The sequence below is a fragment of the Lipotes vexillifer genome, unplaced genomic scaffold, assembly GCF_000442215.2.
Source record: "Lipotes vexillifer unplaced genomic scaffold, Lipotes_vexillifer_v1.1 scaffold297, whole genome shotgun sequence".
Lineage (NCBI taxonomy): Eukaryota > Metazoa > Chordata > Mammalia > Artiodactyla > Lipotidae > Lipotes > Lipotes vexillifer.
In genome coordinates this window covers 1,606,390-1,621,273 of record NW_006772098.1, presented here as the reverse complement: position 1 = coordinate 1,621,273, position 14,884 = coordinate 1,606,390, and the positions used below count along the sequence as shown (strand labels likewise).

Here is a 14,884-nt window from a genome sequence, read left to right as displayed (position 1 = left end):
GTGGGGTGAGGATATAATACTTTATTCGCTCTAACACGGGCTGAGGGGAGGTGGATGCGTTTCCAGGGACCCCAGTTGGGGTTCCTCCCTGTCTCCCAGTTCAAGGGCAGCCAGGGCCGCCGTCCCACCCTATCTGAGACGCAGGTGGTGGGGCGGGGAGTTGTCCAGGTTAACGCAGGCCCAGGTCGGGATACCAGCGTGCCCCTCCCCAGTTCGCACCCCGCGGAGACAAGAATGGTGGTTCAACTGCACTCACAATCTGGGCAGCGCTTGGTGGCAGTGCCTCCAGCAGGTAGCTTGAAGTCCCGGCCGCAGCCCGCGCAGATACAGAGACGGCGCCGCATGTGCGTGCGACGGTGGCTGACGAAGTGCGAGCTGAGGCGGAAGCGCCGGCGGCACTCGGCACGTGGGTAGGGCCGCTCGCCTGTGTGCGTGCGCGCATGCTCCTCCAGGTTGGAGTGGTGGCCGAAGCCGAGGCCACACACAGCGCAGCAGCGAAGCTTCTCGCCCGTGTGCACGCGCCGGTACTTGGCCAGTGCTGAGCTCTAGGCGAAGTGCGTGCTGCAGTGGGCGCATGCGTACGGCCGCTCGCCCGTGTGCGTGCGTCTGTGGCGCGCCAGACACGAACTGCCGCCGAAGGCGCGTCCACAGTCCGGGCACGAGTACGGCTTCTCGCCCCTGTGCACGCGCAGGTGCTGTGCGTAGTTGGAGCTCTGCGCGAAGTGGCGGCTGCATTGTGGGCATGCGTACGGCTTCTCGCCCGTGTGGCGACAGCTGTGCTGCCGCAGGTTAGAGGCGGCCGAGAAGCGCTTGTCTCATTCCGGGCGTTCGTAAGGCCGCTCGCCCGTATGGGTGCGTCTGTGTTTGGTCTGGGCCAACTTCTGCGAGAAGTGCCGGCCGCACTCGGTGCACGCAAAGGGCCGCTCGCCCGTGTGTATGCGGGCGTGCTTGGCCAATGTGGAGTGGCGCGACAAGGCACGGCGTCCCAGCACGCATGTAAGCGCGCCGGGTACGCCGACGGGGCTGGCGCCTCACTCGGGACCACCTTGTTGTCCATGGGGATCTTGAGTTTCACCACTTAATACTTCTCTTCACCCTCATCCTCCTCACCCTTCACAAGCAGCACCATCTCTTCTTGCATCCCTTCCTCCTCCTCCTCCTCCTCTGTCTGCTGTTCACCGGGCATCTCGGTGTCCAGCCGCAGCCTCGGGCGCTCATGCTGCCCCACGCCAGGGCGCCGGGCCCACGTAGCACTTGTGATGTGGCACTTTTCTAAGTTCTTTACTTTGGGGACTTAACCTGGTGATTCAGTGGTTAAGACTCCACTTTCCCAATGCAGGGGGCACAGTTTCGTTCCCTGGTCGGGGAATTAAGATCCCGCATGCCACATGAGACAGCCAAACGATAAATAAGTAAAAGTTATTTACTTTATTACATTACTCATTTATTCCTTGCAAAAACTCTCTATGGGGTATGTACTATTATAATCATCCATGACAGTAGTCTGTGCTCTTAACTGCTAAATCCCATTGCCTCTCTCTCCAGTGGGTACAAGGCTATGAAGAAATTTAGATAGCATTTGGAAATTCTATATTGTATATGAAGAGAGACAGTGCCATCTCTATCCCGTGGGTAGCATTTAATTGTTTCTTCAACATAGCATATTGTTTGAGTTAAGGATAGATAATATACTTTCAAAATAGAATGATGACAGATAAATTTTAAAATTTTCTTCCTTGATTTGCTTTTAAAAGAGCAGAGATAACGTCAATCTATTTATTCAAATACCTCTAAAATGATAGTTTATATTTTCTAGGTATAAATTTTGTATTTTGAGATGTCGATTTATCAGACTTACTATTTGCAATTGTAAACGTAAGTGATTGATTCATACTATATACAGACTCCAAAGGAGGACTTTTCTACATATTAGATTAATTGATTGTAGGTTTTGTAGCAAAACCCACACATTTTCCTTTATACAGTTGGCAATTTGCCGAACAGCTTTTGGGTAACTTACTAATGTGCCAATAACCTGTTTTCAGCTTCACGGTGATGAGTCCTCAGTCCTTATGTCTGAAGACAGAAAAAGACCCATAGAGAAGAATATATCACTTCTCCAGTTCTTAGTATTTAAGTGGTGAATTATACTTCTAAAGGGAACAATCTCATATTTGGCATCTGTTATTAAATATGTGGTTTCCATCTTCTTTGGGGATAAATTTTAAAGTTGTTTCATAAAAATTCTAACACTTTTGTATTAGTAACTAATCAATACTGATAGAAGTGTAGAGCATTTTAATTAATATAATATCTGACTGCACTTGTTCTGAGCTTAATGATGGGAGAGGTAAAATATTAATGACCTCAAAATGAATGTATGAAAACATTTTATTGGTCTTGTCCCAATTATAATTTCTTTTAACTTGGTTTTTAGTTTGAAGCATATTTTTTTTTTCAAATAAGGAAGATACAGCAAGGATATATTTATTTATTTCAACACGGATTGGTTGATTTTAATTTTTAAAGAAGAACAGAAAATGGTCTTATTAATGTGTAATGGAATATGATATAGCTCTTATTTTAAATTTTTATTTGAATTTTTCATTTGTTGCATTGAGATGTTTTGGACACGTTGAATATTCCAGTGCAAAGTTTCAAGTTCTTTCTTTGTGGTTATTTGCAAAGAAGGACAAGAATATTAAAGACTCTTGATGAAAGAGTCTGGTCTTTCAGGAAAAAGCCTCTTCATTCCAGGGCTTTTCAAAATTTGCTTTGGGAGTACTGTTTGTCATTTAACTCTTGCTTGTGTTACCTTACTTATACAATCAAATTATTTCATTTCCTTGCAGGGATAAGTGTCTTAATACGCCATTTGTAAAAGATTTAGAATTTCTGGGTGAAAGATTTTAGTGACTCTATGACATGTAGACAGAACAGACAGAGTGAACTTCAGAATTGCTGGGACATAAAACACCAGACTGATTATTTGTAGAGTCTGAAGCCACTAGAATTATCTGGAGAAAGAAAAAGAAAAACAAAATAAAAGAAACAAAAAGTATGTTTATCTCCAAATGGTATTCATTGTATACTTACTCAAACAGTGATTTCTATTATTTTAATAGCAATATTTTCCAGAATAGATAATTTTGTGACATGCAAATAAAAACCATCCCCGATTTATAATAGCAAAAATATAGTTTGATAAGTTGCTATGCAGATTGCTGACTTTCTAGTGATCATAGACCTTAAGATAAGGAATTTAGTTAGTTCTCTATGTGCGTAACATTTAAATATTAACATAATAGAAAGTGCAAAACTTTAGTTATGTCTTTTTTGTCAAGACTGTGTAGGGTTGCATGAATTGTTGAGAAGAATGTGCATGAGAAGGAAGAGCAATAAATGAACATTCAAATATGTACTATTTCTGATTATGGAAATATTGTATTTACAAAACTACATTGTTGGAGGCAGCTTCAAGATGGCGGAAGAGTAAGACGTGGAGATCACCTTCCTCCCCACAAATACATCAGAAATACATCTACACGTGGAACAGCTCCTACAGAACACCTACTGAACGCTGGCCGAAGACCTCGGACCTCCCAAAAGGCAAGAAACTCCATACGTACCTGGGTAGGGAAAAGAAAAAAGAAAAAACAGAGACAAAAGAATAGGGACAGGACCTGCACCTCGGGGAGGGAGCTGTGAAGGAGGAAAGGTTTCCACACGCTAGGAAGCCCCTTCGCGGGCGGAGACTGCGGGTGGCAGAGGGGGGAAGCTTCGGAGGCATGTAGGAGAGTGCACCCACAGGGGTGCGGAGGGCAAAGTGGAGAGATTCCCGCACAGAGGATTGGTGCCAACCAGCACTCACCAGCCCGAGAGGCTTGTCTGCTCCCCGCGGGGGCGGGCAGGGCTGGGAGCTGAGGCTCAGGCTTCGGAGGTCAGATCCCAGGGAGAGGACTGGGGTTGGCGGCGTGAACACAGCCTGAAGGGGTTAGTGCGCCATAGCTAGCCGGGAGGGAGTCCGGGAAAAGGTCTGGAGCTGCTGAAGAGGCAAGAGACTTTTTCTTGCCTCTTTGTTTCCTGGTGCGCGAGGAGAGGGGATTAAGAGTGCCGCTTAGAGGAGCTCCAGAGACTGGCATGAGCTGCAGCTATCAGCGCGGACCCCAGAGACAGGCATGAGACGCTAAGGCTGCTGCTGCTGCCACCAAGAGGCCTGTGTGCAAGCACGGGTCACTATCCACACGTCCCCTCCTGGGAGCCTGTGCACCCCGTTACTGCCAGGGTCCTGTGATCCAGGGACAACTCCCGTGGGAGAACGCACGGCGTGCCTCAGGCGGGTGAAACGTCACGCCAGCCTCTGCCGCCGCAGGCTTGCCCCGCATCCGCACCCCTCCCTCCTCCCGGCCTGAGTGAGCCAGAGACCCCGAGTCAGCTGCTCCTTTAACCCCGTCCTGTCTGGGCGGGAACAGACGCCCTCAGGCGACCTACACGCAGAGGCAGATCCAGATCCAAAGCTGAACCCCGGGAGCTGTGCGAACAAATAAGAGAGGGAGAAATTTCTCCCAGCAGCCTCAGGAGTAGCGGATTAAATCCCCACAATCAACTTGATGTGCGCTTCATCTGTGGAATACCTGAATAGACAATGAATCATCCCAAATTGAGGAGGTGGACTTTGGGAGTAACGATATATACATATTTTTCCCTTTTTCTCCTTTTGTGAGTGTGTATGTGTATGCTTCTGTGTGTGATTTGTCTGTATAGTTTTGCTTTTACCATTTGTCCTAGGGTTCTGTCTCTCTGTTTTGTTTTGTTTTTTTCTTTTCTACAGTTTTTAGCACTTGTTATCATTGGTGGATTTGTTTTTTGGTTTGGCTGCTCTCTTCTTTCTTTCTTTTTTCTTGTTTTTTTATTACTTCAAAAAAATTTTTAATAATTACCTTTTATTTTAATAACTTTATTTTATTTTAATTTATTTTATTTTATCTTCTTTTTCTTTCTTTCTTTTTTTTCCCACTTTTATTCTGAGACGTGTGGATGACAGGCTCTTGGTGCTCCAGCCAGGCATCAGGACTGTGCCTCTGAGGTGAGAGAGACATGTTCAGGACCATGGTTCACAAGAGACCTCCCAGCTCCACGTAATATCAAACGGCGAAAATCTCCCAGAGATCTCCATCTCAACACCAAGACCCAGCTCCACTCAACGACCAGCAAACTACAGTGCCGGACACCCTATGCCAAACAACTAGCAAGACAGGAACACAACCCATCCATTAGCAGAGAGGCTGCCTAAAATCATAATAAAGTGGGCGCATGCGTACGGCCGCTCGCCCGTGTGCGTGCGTCTGTGGCGCGCCAGACACGAACTGCCGCCGAAGGCGCGTCCACAGTCCGGGCACGAGTACGGCTTCTCGCCCCTGTGCACGCGCAGGTGCTGTGCGTAGTTGGAGCTCTGCGCGAAGTGGCGGCTGCATTGTGGGCATGCGTACGGCTTCTCGCCCGTGTGGCGACAGCTGTGCTGCCGCAGGTTAGAGGCGGCCGAGAAGCGCTTGTCTCATTCCGGGCGTTCGTAAGGCCGCTCGCCCGTATGGGTGCGTCTGTGTTTGGTCTGGGCCAACTTCTGCGAGAAGTGCCGGCCGCACTCGGTGCACGCAAAGGGCCGCTCGCCCGTGTGTATGCGGGCGTGCTTGGCCAATGTGGAGTGGCGCGACAAGGCACGGCGTCCCAGCACGCATGTAAGCGCGCCGGGTACGCCGACGGGGCTGGCGCCTCACTCGGGACCACCTTGTTGTCCATGGGGATCTTGAGTTTCACCACTTAATACTTCTCTTCACCCTCATCCTCCTCACCCTTCACAAGCAGCACCATCTCTTCTTGCATCCCTTCCTCCTCCTCCTCCTCCTCTGTCTGCTGTTCACCGGGCATCTCGGTGTCCAGCCGCAGCCTCGGGCGCTCATGCTGCCCCACGCCAGGGCGCCGGGCCCACGTAGCACTTGTGATGTGGCACTTTTCTAAGTTCTTTACTTTGGGGACTTAACCTGGTGATTCAGTGGTTAAGACTCCACTTTCCCAATGCAGGGGGCACAGTTTCGTTCCCTGGTCGGGGAATTAAGATCCCGCATGCCACATGAGACAGCCAAACGATAAATAAGTAAAAGTTATTTACTTTATTACATTACTCATTTATTCCTTGCAAAAACTCTCTATGGGGTATGTACTATTATAATCATCCATGACAGTAGTCTGTGCTCTTAACTGCTAAATCCCATTGCCTCTCTCTCCAGTGGGTACAAGGCTATGAAGAAATTTAGATAGCATTTGGAAATTCTATATTGTATATGAAGAGAGACAGTGCCATCTCTATCCCGTGGGTAGCATTTAATTGTTTCTTCAACATAGCATATTGTTTGAGTTAAGGATAGATAATATACTTTCAAAATAGAATGATGACAGATAAATTTTAAAATTTTCTTCCTTGATTTGCTTTTAAAAGAGCAGAGATAACGTCAATCTATTTATTCAAATACCTCTAAAATGATAGTTTATATTTTCTAGGTATAAATTTTGTATTTTGAGATGTCGATTTATCAGACTTACTATTTGCAATTGTAAACGTAAGTGATTGATTCATACTATATACAGACTCCAAAGGAGGACTTTTCTACATATTAGATTAATTGATTGTAGGTTTTGTAGCAAAACCCACACATTTTCCTTTATACAGTTGGCAATTTGCCGAACAGCTTTTGGGTAACTTACTAATGTGCCAATAACCTGTTTTCAGCTTCACGGTGATGAGTCCTCAGTCCTTATGTCTGAAGACAGAAAAAGACCCATAGAGAAGAATATATCACTTCTCCAGTTCTTAGTATTTAAGTGGTGAATTATACTTCTAAAGGGAACAATCTCATATTTGGCATCTGTTATTAAATATGTGGTTTCCATCTTCTTTGGGGATAAATTTTAAAGTTGTTTCATAAAAATTCTAACACTTTTGTATTAGTAACTAATCAATACTGATAGAAGTGTAGAGCATTTTAATTAATATAATATCTGACTGCACTTGTTCTGAGCTTAATGATGGGAGAGGTAAAATATTAATGACCTCAAAATGAATGTATGAAAACATTTTATTGGTCTTGTCCCAATTATAATTTCTTTTAACTTGGTTTTTAGTTTGAAGCATATTTTTTTTTTCAAATAAGGAAGATACAGCAAGGATATATTTATTTATTTCAACACGGATTGGTTGATTTTAATTTTTAAAGAAGAACAGAAAATGGTCTTATTAATGTGTAATGGAATATGATATAGCTCTTATTTTAAATTTTTATTTGAATTTTTCATTTGTTGCATTGAGATGTTTTGGACACGTTGAATATTCCAGTGCAAAGTTTCAAGTTCTTTCTTTGTGGTTATTTGCAAAGAAGGACAAGAATATTAAAGACTCTTGATGAAAGAGTCTGGTCTTTCAGGAAAAAGCCTCTTCATTCCAGGGCTTTTCAAAATTTGCTTTGGGAGTACTGTTTGTCATTTAACTCTTGCTTGTGTTACCTTACTTATACAATCAAATTATTTCATTTCCTTGCAGGGATAAGTGTCTTAATACGCCATTTGTAAAAGATTTAGAATTTCTGGGTGAAAGATTTTAGTGACTCTATGACATGTAGACAGAACAGACAGAGTGAACTTCAGAATTGCTGGGACATAAAACACCAGACTGATTATTTGTAGAGTCTGAAGCCACTAGAATTATCTGGAGAAAGAAAAAGAAAAACAAAATAAAAGAAACAAAAAGTATGTTTATCTCCAAATGGTATTCATTGTATACTTACTCAAACAGTGATTTCTATTATTTTAATAGCAATATTTTCCAGAATAGATAATTTTGTGACATGCAAATAAAAACCATCCCCGATTTATAATAGCAAAAATATAGTTTGATAAGTTGCTATGCAGATTGCTGACTTTCTAGTGATCATAGACCTTAAGATAAGGAATTTAGTTAGTTCTCTATGTGCGTAACATTTAAATATTAACATAATAGAAAGTGCAAAACTTTAGTTATGTCTTTTTTGTCAAGACTGTGTAGGGTTGCATGAATTGTTGAGAAGAATGTGCATGAGAAGGAAGAGCAATAAATGAACATTCAAATATGTACTATTTCTGATTATGGAAATATTGTATTTACAAAACTACATTGTTGGAGGCAGCTTCAAGATGGCGGAAGAGTAAGACGTGGAGATCACCTTCCTCCCCACAAATACATCAGAAATACATCTACACGTGGAACAGCTCCTACAGAACACCTACTGAACGCTGGCCGAAGACCTCGGACCTCCCAAAAGGCAAGAAACTCCATACGTACCTGGGTAGGGAAAAGAAAAAAGAAAAAACAGAGACAAAAGAATAGGGACAGGACCTGCACCTCGGGGAGGGAGCTGTGAAGGAGGAAAGGTTTCCACACGCTAGGAAGCCCCTTCGCGGGCGGAGACTGCGGGTGGCAGAGGGGGGAAGCTTCGGAGGCATGTAGGAGAGTGCACCCACAGGGGTGCGGAGGGCAAAGTGGAGAGATTCCCGCACAGAGGATTGGTGCCAACCAGCACTCACCAGCCCGAGAGGCTTGTCTGCTCCCCGCGGGGGCGGGCAGGGCTGGGAGCTGAGGCTCAGGCTTCGGAGGTCAGATCCCAGGGAGAGGACTGGGGTTGGCGGCGTGAACACAGCCTGAAGGGGTTAGTGCGCCATAGCTAGCCGGGAGGGAGTCCGGGAAAAGGTCTGGAGCTGCTGAAGAGGCAAGAGACTTTTTCTTGCCTCTTTGTTTCCTGGTGCGCGAGGAGAGGGGATTAAGAGTGCCGCTTAGAGGAGCTCCAGAGACTGGCATGAGCTGCAGCTATCAGCGCGGACCCCAGAGACAGGCATGAGACGCTAAGGCTGCTGCTGCTGCCACCAAGAGGCCTGTGTGCAAGCACGGGTCACTATCCACACGTCCCCTCCTGGGAGCCTGTGCACCCCGTTACTGCCAGGGTCCTGTGATCCAGGGACAACTCCCGTGGGAGAACGCACGGCGTGCCTCAGGCGGGTGAAACGTCACGCCAGCCTCTGCCGCCGCAGGCTTGCCCCGCATCCGCACCCCTCCCTCCTCCCGGCCTGAGTGAGCCAGAGACCCCGAGTCAGCTGCTCCTTTAACCCCGTCCTGTCTGGGCGGGAACAGACGCCCTCAGGCGACCTACACGCAGAGGCAGATCCAGATCCAAAGCTGAACCCCGGGAGCTGTGCGAACAAATAAGAGAGGGAGAAATTTCTCCCAGCAGCCTCAGGAGTAGCGGATTAAATCCCCACAATCAACTTGATGTGCGCTTCATCTGTGGAATACCTGAATAGACAATGAATCATCCCAAATTGAGGAGGTGGACTTTGGGAGTAACGATATATACATATTTTTCCCTTTTTCTCCTTTTGTGAGTGTGTATGTGTATGCTTCTGTGTGTGATTTGTCTGTATAGTTTTGCTTTTACCATTTGTCCTAGGGTTCTGTCTCTCTGTTTTGTTTTGTTTTTTTCTTTTCTACAGTTTTTAGCACTTGTTATCATTGGTGGATTTGTTTTTTGGTTTGGCTGCTCTCTTCTTTCTTTCTTTTTTCTTGTTTTTTTATTACTTCAAAAAAATTTTTAATAATTACCTTTTATTTTAATAACTTTATTTTATTTTAATTTATTTTATTTTATCTTCTTTTTCTTTCTTTCTTTTTTTTCCCACTTTTATTCTGAGACGTGTGGATGACAGGCTCTTGGTGCTCCAGCCAGGCATCAGGACTGTGCCTCTGAGGTGAGAGAGACATGTTCAGGACCATGGTTCACAAGAGACCTCCCAGCTCCACGTAATATCAAACGGCGAAAATCTCCCAGAGATCTCCATCTCAACACCAAGACCCAGCTCCACTCAACGACCAGCAAACTACAGTGCCGGACACCCTATGCCAAACAACTAGCAAGACAGGAACACAACCCATCCATTAGCAGAGAGGCTGCCTAAAATCATAATAAAGCCACAGAAACCCCAAAACATACCACCAGACGTGGATCTACCCACCAGAGAGACAAGATCCAGCCTCATCCCCCAGAACACAGGCACTAGTCCCCTCCACCAGGAAGCCTACACAACCCACTGAACCAACCTTAGCCACTGGGGACAGACACAAACAACGACGGGAACTACGAACCTGCAGCCTGTGAAAAGGAGACCCCAAACACAGTAAGTTAAGCAAAATGAGAAGACAGAAAAACACACAGCAGATGAAGGAGCAAGGCAAAAACCCACCAGACCTAACAAATGAAGAGGAAGTAGACAGTCTACCTGAAAAAGAATTCAGAATAATGATAGTAAAGATGATCCAAAATCTTGGAAATAGAATGAAGAAAATACAAGAAACGTTTAACAAGGACCTAGAAGAACTAAAGAGCAAACATACAGAGATGAACAACACAATAAATGAAATTAAAAATTCTCTAGAAGGGATCAATAGCAGAAAAACTGAGGCAGAAGAACAGATAAGTGACCTGGAAGATGAAATAGTAGAAATAACTACTGCAAAGCAGAATAAAGAAAAAAGAATGAAAAGAATTGAGGACAGTCTCAGAGACCTCTGCCACAACATTAAAGGCACCAACATTCGAATTATAGGGGTCCCAGAAAAAGAAGAGAAAATGAAAGGGACTGAGAAAATATTTGAAGAGATTATAGTTGAAAACTTCCCTAATATGGGAATGGAAATAGTTAATCAAGTCCAGGAAACACAGAGAGTCCCATACAGGATAAATCCAAGGAGAAACATGCTAAGACACATATTAATCAAACTATCAAAAATTAAATGCAAAGAAAAAATATTAAAAGCAGCAAAGGAAAAACAACAAATAACACACAAGGGAATCCTTATAAGGTTAACAGCTGATTTTTCAGCAGAAACTCTGCAAGCCAGAAGGGAGTGGCAGGACATATATTTGTACATTTAGTTTATTTCTACTTGATCCTGTAACAATTTATGTATAATTAACATCTTGGTATATAAATCTTTGTCATCTCCATCTCATTATTTCCTTAGAGTGATTTCTAGAATTGAAACTACTGGGTTGTTTATTTATTTAATGATTCCTTGAACAAACATTCTTTGAAAGCCAACTTTCTGCTATGAAACATTTTTAAGGCTTTTGATACATATTATAAAATTGCTATCCAGTGTGGTCATACCAATTTACTGGTGATTATGCCAAATAAACTTACCTCCTGTTATTTATGCCCTTGTCTAATTCCTTCCATAATGAACAGGCTTGACCTGTGTAAATCAATATTTTATTATAGAAATTTTTTATGGCTGGTCATAAAAGACACTGTGGCATTTACTTTGCTCTCTCTTAAATCCCATGCTCTAGAGGAAGCCAGGTGCCATATCATGAGAACACTTACGCAGCCCCAAAGAGTGGTACACGTAGCAAGGAATTAAGGCTTCCTGCCAAGAGCCGGCAAAGACCTGAGGCCTCCATCAACAGCCATAGGTGTGAACCATCTTGCAAGCAGACCTTCCAGCCCTGTTTCAGCCTTTAGATGACTGCAGTCCTGGCCAAAACTTCGATGGCCACTCATTAGAGCTCCTGTGCCAGGACCACCCAGCTAAGCTACTGCTGGATTCTTGACCCTCAGAAACCAAGTAAGATAATAAATATTTGTTGTTTTAACTTGCTACATTTTGGAATAATTTGTTACACATCAATAGATAAATAATACCCACCCCTACCAGCAGTTGGGACAGAGTCCTTGCTGACATTGTCATTTGTAGGCTAATTTGGCAGATAAAAATCATCTTATTGTTTTATTTGCACATTTTAGTTAATAATTTTCTCATGTTTATTAACCGTTTTTTTCACTTCTAATTTATAGTTATGTCCATCCATTTTGTTTTAATCAGTGTTTCATTTCTTTCCTGGGATTTGAATTTCCATTAAGAACCAATACAACAGCATAAAGATAACAATAAAAACCATAAAGAAGCCTCAGAAATGCATAATTCAAAAATTTTGTTAGATTAACTAAGGGTCTAGATTTGGACAAAAATTAACTCTTATAGGTGCAGTTTGGTATTTCTCCTGGTACCTTCTTTGGTCATCAAAGCAACTGTGTACATTCCAAAAATGCTATAATATTTCCAATCTACATGCTCTTCCTACAGTGTGAATTTCACACTCCTTCCATTAATTGGTAGGGTCTATAAACTCCATCACCTTGAACCTGGGTGGACTTGGGTGTGTAAGTGAGGCTATGTAACTTTTGAGTTAGATCATAGAAAATGATTCTTTCTGGTTCTTTTTTGATGCTCACCCTTGGAACTTAGCTTCTCTGATGCAAGGAAGTCCAAACTAGTCCACTTGAGAGGACACCAGGAAACACCACTCATAGGCTTTTCTGGCCAACAGCCCAGCTCAGATTCTAGTCAACAGCCACCATCAGTTGCCAAATATGTAAGTGGAGATGCCTCCAGATAATTCCAGCTCCCAGGCAAAGAGTCACCTCCAATCTTTGAATCTTCCCAGGTGTGCTGCAAACATCTTGGAGCAGAAACAATAAAGTCCACTCTGCCCTGTTCAAATTCCTGACCGACAGAAACTGTGAGCATCATACAATTATTTTATACCTCTAAGTTTTAAGTGCTTTTGTTATGCAGCAATAGTAACTGGCACAGCAACCATATAAAGAAAGGTAGGTGATTCAGATGGTTTTAATCCTCATTTTGGTGCTGAAGAAATACAAGCAAAGACAGAGAAGGAAGTGATATTTTCAGGGTCTCCTAATAAGTTAGTGTCAGTACAATAGTGGATTATTTCCACCACTGGATGCTATTTCAAAGTTATAACTAGTGGTAAAAATATAATGGAAACATTTTACACCCTATCATTGACTCAGAAATATTTGCTGAGTAGTACTTCTAGGTTCCAGGCACTAGATGAGGTTTTAGGGTTCAATGGTGAGCAAAAAGCAGGCATGGGCTCCACCTACATGATTACAGTCCAGCACAGGAGATATACATTCATCAAATGATCACACAAAACTTAACGACTTGGCACATCAAATGAAGGAAATTGTAACAGTGCTCTGAGAGGAAGAACAAATTAATAGAGATCAGGAAATTTTGAAGAACTGGCATTTAACTGAAGATAGGTGATTTTATTTAGCTGTACTTAGGTTTTCTTTTTCTCACATTATTTAGTTTTTTATTTGTTTATTCACTTTCCATTAAATTATATACTACTTTAGGCCAGAAAGTGTTTCATTTGAATAACTCCACAGAGCATACTTATGCTCCTCCTTATGCTCAGGCTTCTGCAAATGACTTAATGGAACACAATGGGTTTAAAAGTAATTTAACCTAAGTTTCCATTTCTGTAATTGTTTTACAATTACAATGCTGTTGTAACCAACAATGTAAACCAACAATGCTGTTTTTATGTCACTCACCTCCAGGGTTTAGCTGAGGTCTCTGTATCACTTGCACAAAGCTGTTCTGATGAGTATGAGAGTTTGGACCCTGATCTGCAGTGGAGGATTCAAGTGGCTGATGAGTCATGCATTTATTTGGCAAAATGATGGGTTTTGTTCACTAGTAACATCAGGGCCTCCTGTGCTATTAAGTACACAGGGACATTTAGTGGTCATGGGTTGGTAAACCAGGAATAGTTTATGAAGATTTTCAGAACTTAATTTGTTCTTACTAATAATGTAAGAATGGAAAGAAAGAGATGAGTAAGATCCAAATCGCAACATTCTCTAAAACTCACTTTATAACTTACAGCCTTATTAGGATTCTCAGTACTATATAATGAAATTTCTATGAATGAGTTGTAACTTTAAAGGAAGACTCCCAGACTTAGAGGGTCTGGTGGGACACAGGATGGATAGGCAAGGAGGTGGCAGTGGGAATGGAAGGGAACATGAGGCAAAACCCCTGGGCTCTCTGGTTTAGTCAAATACTGATACTCCATCAGGGCTGCAAAGAACGGATGTTCCGAGATGAGTATCACTCCAGAATTGCCTTCTGACTTATAGTCTCCTTTCTTTTGGGAGACCTATCAATTGTGATACTGTGCCTCTCCTAGACTTGCTGAAATACAGTCCCTGTATCTTCTTGTCAAACGCTTTAGCTCTTGAAGGACTGAGCAGTAGTTGAGGTGGACAGAATAATGGCAGGAGATGTGATATAGCGGGTTTGGGTACCAAGAGATGCCCTGAAAGGATCTATCCTCTGGCATAGGTTCTGATTTGCACCAGGGACAAATGGATGGTACAATAGTCTTTCTAATAGCTTGAGTTAAATTAAAGCTGTTTCTTGCATTTGAAGTTAACTTATCTGCTCTGATCAGTTGTATGGCGGGAGAGAAGCACAGTCATATCTGAGACTCAGAAAAGGTTACCTCAGATGTGAGACAAGATTATGAGCCTTTAGTCCATGGAGATGTCATCTGGGAAGTCATGGAGCCAAAAGTCTCATAAAAAGAGCACTTCACATTAGATACACTTACTGAAAGGGCTGATTGTTCTATATTCAAGGAAACTAGTAAACCAACAAAATTTGTTTTCAACCTGTTTAATCAGTCAATGACAATTCTATAGGCATGGTAACAACAAACAGACCTGGTTTACGTCTCTTTAGTCGACTAATAACAAAGCATTTCAGTTAAACACACATCTGAAAGCCAGCCATGAATGACAGCTTCACATTTTGAAAATTGGACAATTGATGGTGGAATCATTCTGATGATCATGCTTCTAAGAGGCTGGCGTTAACCCAGTCCCATCTCTGTAACCAAAATAAAACATGTTCACATCAACTCATTCCTGC

General features: G+C 43.0%; 2 pseudogenes; both read right to left on the bottom strand.

Annotated features, from left to right (window-relative positions):
* Positions 1-242: 242 nt before the first annotated feature.
* Positions 243-1,186, bottom strand: LOC103076858 (zinc finger protein 771 pseudogene; annotated as a pseudogene).
* Positions 1,187-2,985: 1,799 nt separating this feature from the next.
* LOC103076591 (zinc finger protein 771 pseudogene) lies at positions 2,986-5,925 on the bottom strand (annotated as a pseudogene).
* Positions 5,926-14,884: the final 8,959 nt, after the last annotated feature.